The following is a 4,482-nucleotide window of genomic DNA, read 5'->3' on the forward strand; positions in this document are numbered from 1 at the left end:
CAGAAAGCATTTTCTCTGAAGTCAGTAGCAAACAAGAGTGTCCTTTCTCTTCTATTATTCAATATAGTGCTTGAAGGCTTAGCCAAAGCAATAAGGTAAGATAAAGAAATGAAAGGGATAAAAATAGGAAAAGAGCAAGTGAAATCATCCCAATTCACAGATGTCTTGATCCTATACTTAAAAGACCCTAAATATTCCACCAGAAAATCCTTAGATCTGACACATAATTTCAGCAAAGTAGCAGAGTAAAAATCAAGATACAAAAATCAGTACCTTTTCTACGCACCAATAATAAGCTGGCCAAGAATGAAACCATATTTTTTCATTCAGAAATCTAACACAAATAAAATATCTAATGAGGTGAAATACCTCCACAACAAAAACTTTAAGTCACTAAAGAAAGAAATTGAGAAAGACACTGCAAAATGGAAAGATCTCCCTTGTTCATGCATCAGCAAAATTAATAACATGGAAATGGCTACATTGCTGAAAGCACTGAATGGATGCAACACAACCCTTACAAAAATGTCAATGTCATTCTTGACAGAAATAGAAAAAAACAGTCCTAAGATTCACAAGGAAGCACAAACCACCCAAATAATCAAAAGAATTTTAAGTAGAAAGAGCGATGCCATGGGTGCCTCAATGCCCAATCTCAAATTATACTACAGAGCCATAGTAACAAGAGTGTAGTCAAACAAAACAAAGGCTAATGAAGTAGAGGACCCAGAAATAAACCCACTCAGGTAGAGCTACCTGGTTTTCAACGGAGAAGAGAAGGCAACCTGCTCAACAAATGGTACTGGGACCCCCGAATGTCTGCAAAGGGATAAAAAAACCTTAATGTGAGAGCTGGAACCCTGAAACTTGAGGAAATTACCTCAAAATGTAGGTGAAGCAAGGGCTGTCCTTAAAAGATTCCAACAGCTTGGGAAATAAAAGAAAATATTAACTAATGGGATTGAATTTAATTGCATCAAGTTAAAGAGTCTGCACAGTAAAGGAAATAGTTACCAGAGTGAAAAGTCATCTTAGAGGGTAGCAGAACATCTTTGCCAAATAAACATCTGATAGATAATTAGCATCAAGAATATACAAAGATCTCAAAACATTAAACACCCCAAAATAACCCAAATCATCAAATAAACAAATGAGTCAATGAATTGAACTTAACATTTCTCAAAAAAAAGAAAGAAAGAAAGAAAGAAAGGAAAGAAAAAAGGAAGGAAAAAAGTGCAGAGCCAGTTGTGATGATGCATGCCTTTAATCCCAGCTCTTGGGAGGCAGAGGTAGGCAGATCACTGTGAGTTCAAGACCAGCTACAGTGCAAGTTCTAGGACAGCCAGGGCTTCACTGGGATCCTGTTTCAAAAACAAAGAAAGAAGTGCACATTGTCAATAAACACATGAAGAGTATGAAACATCCTTAGCCATCAAGGAAGGGGAAATAAAAACTATATTGAGATTCCATCTTGCTCTAGTCAGAATGGCTGTCATGAAGAAAACAAAGGGCAAGAGTCAGTGAGCATGTAGGTATAGGGAACCTGCACTGATTAGTTTTGACTTGAAAAAACCTCAACTCACCTGGAAGGGAGTCTCAAATGAGCTGTCTAGATCAGGCTGGACTGTAGACATATCTGTGGGGGATTGTCTTGACTGTTAATGTAGGAAGACCCAGTCCACTGCGGGTGGCACTATTCTCTACTCAGGATACCATGAACTGTGCAAGAGTGGAAAAAACTTGCTGAGGCACATCCAGTAAGCAAGAAAGGATCCATCCATCCATTTTTCTCTGCTCTGGACTGTGGCTGTGAAGGAACTAGCTGCTTGAGTTCCTGCCTTGACGTTCTCTCAGTGATGGACAGTAATCTGTAATTGTGAGCCAATAAACCCTTTCCCCCCTAAGCTGTTTTTAGTAGTGGCAGTTATCACAGAAAACAAACAAACAAACAAACAAACAAAAACCCAACTAAGACAGAGCCCTCCTACTCTGTTGGTGGATATATAAATGAGTGCAGCTACTGTGAAAACCAGTGTAGAGGTTCATCAAAAGCTAAAGAGAACTACCATTTAATCCAACTGTACTATTAAATCATATACCCAAAGGTCTCCCAGTCAACAGTCCACAGAGATGCCCAGACAGCCATCTTTAATGTGACTTTTGTCATTTTAATCAAGGTACAAGGGGACTCAGCTTAGATGTCCATCAACAAGGGAGTGGATAAAAGAAATGTAATATATATACAAGGAATACAATTCAGCCACCAAGAAAAAAATGCAATTATGCAGGAAAATGAATGAAGCTGAAGGTCATTGAGTTGCATGGAATAAAGCAGACGCAGAAACACCAAGACAGCATTTTCAAAATCTAGGCTGAAAGTACAGAAAAGCAGAGGGGCTACCATTTGTTGGGGGGCGGAGGAGCAGCAGGAAGTAAGGAGGGGCAAGATGGGGTGATGAGAGGTGAATATGAGTCAAATGGGTGATGTGCAAGTCTGAAAATTGTGTAGCCTGTTTCTGCTATACCAGTTTTCAAGGTTTTCTTAGAAAAGGAACAAACAATAAGCAGCCAGAAGCACCAGGCACGGTCGAGTTTAGTCTTGAGGGTTTTGAGAGAAAAGCAACTGGCTGCTCCAGATGCGGAGCTGTAGGTGGTTGTGAGTGTCCCAGCATTAACCAAAAGAAAGTCCAAGTGCTAAGCTCTCGGTGGCCTGAAGCCATCACTGGGCCCACACTCATCACTTCAACCATCAGGGTAGATGACACCAGAGAGTCTCCTGTCACCCCAAACACAGGAACTCCAAGGAAAATCCAGAGTGCTTTAGGTAGGCAAACCAGACGGTGTGCGCTGTAGGTTATGGCCAGTAACGCTCGCCTCTCCAGGAGGGCAAGTACACAGGTCACTGGAATGCACTTAAATGATCCAAGTGTGGATGGGGATGCGGAAGATGGCTCAGCCAGTAAAGCACTTGCTACTCAATCACAAGGACATGAGTTCAATCCCCAGAACCCACCTGAAAATGCCAAGCATTGAGGTCTGCCCTTGAAATCTCAGTGCTGGGGAGGCACAGAGGAGAGGACCCCTAGCTAGCCAAGCCTGTTTGATAAGTTCCAGGTTCACTGAGAGACCTTGTCTCCAAGGAGGTAAATGACACCCAAGATTGTCCTCCATCCTCAACACGTACGTGTACTCACATGTGTGAACATGCACACACACATTTTTAAAAAGGAACAAAGCCAAGAGTAATTTAGTAGTGCTATCTTGGAGCCCACCAGCCACCAGGGCGCTTCCAGACACAACAGCTCTAGCTCCCCCGCTTCATCCAGTGGATGGCCTTGTGAACATGTCTAACATTTCCTTCACTTCCTACAAGGGACATTTCCTGCCCCTCGTAGACAGGCATCTAGGCTGATTCTCTGCCTTGGCTCTTGGGAATCATGTCGCAACCATGGCAGAGATCTCTGTGACCTGCTGATTATGACCTTCTGTGTCCTAACCAGGAATTTTACAAGTAGATCATGTAGCATTTTATATTTCATTTTTGAAGACCGTTTATAAAGATTTCCTTGCTGGCATCACTTGCTTCGGCCACTTGACCTCAGGCTGCTCTGTCGCCACCCCCACCTATTCTGAGGAAACCCAAGGAAAGAGCTGCCTTATACTGCCCCCCAAAGCCAGTCTATACAGCTCCAGACCCCACAGAGGGGTGTTCCCCAGACCACAAGGTGGGTGCTCCCCATAAGACATGGAGGGTACTTCCCCATACCAGAAAGGGTTGTTTCCCCAGACCACATGGACGGGTGCTTCTGAGTGTGGTGTGGAGGTGCATGTTTCCAAGAAGTTCAGTGCTCCCAAGAAGCACTGTGCTCAGCCAGTTATGGGGAGGACCCATCAGGAAGAAGACAGGACAGGCTCTCACCCAAGCAGGTGGCAAAGGATGCCCCAGCCTGCAGCCAAGTGCTGGCTGTGGATTGCTCCGTCTGAACTCTGAATCGCTTGATTGATGAATTTTCATCAAGCAGCATTCAGATGAAAGGATTTTATTGGAATGAATCAAATGTTCAAGGGAGACGGTACGTACCCAGTGTCACTTGGAACAGAACCTGCCAGCCAGGCAGGAAATAGCAGGAGGCAGGTGTTGAGCTGTGTTCCCATGGGACCTCACATAGACCTCCCTCAGAGCAGCTGTCACCCTGTGTGGCCTTGAGTGAGTGACAAGTTTGTCTCCTGCCAACCTGTGACCTCAAGAAGCAGGGCCCTGTCTCCCTGCTCTGGAGTTCCATTGATGTTCAATGCAGAGCATGGGGCCAGAGATGCTGGAGATATGTGAAGAGGGGAGGGAGAGAGGGAAGGAAGGAAAGAGGAGAAGAGGAGGACCAAGGGGAAGGATGGGTGGGTAGAATGATGGGGCTATGGAGAGGTGAGGAGCAGGGCTGGAAGGGGAAGAGAGTGGGGAGGGGCGGTCTGCCTATAGACCTAGCA

The sequence above is a fragment of the Peromyscus maniculatus genome, chromosome 4, assembly GCF_049852395.1.
Source record: "Peromyscus maniculatus bairdii isolate BWxNUB_F1_BW_parent chromosome 4, HU_Pman_BW_mat_3.1, whole genome shotgun sequence".
NCBI lineage: Eukaryota > Metazoa > Chordata > Mammalia > Rodentia > Cricetidae > Peromyscus > Peromyscus maniculatus.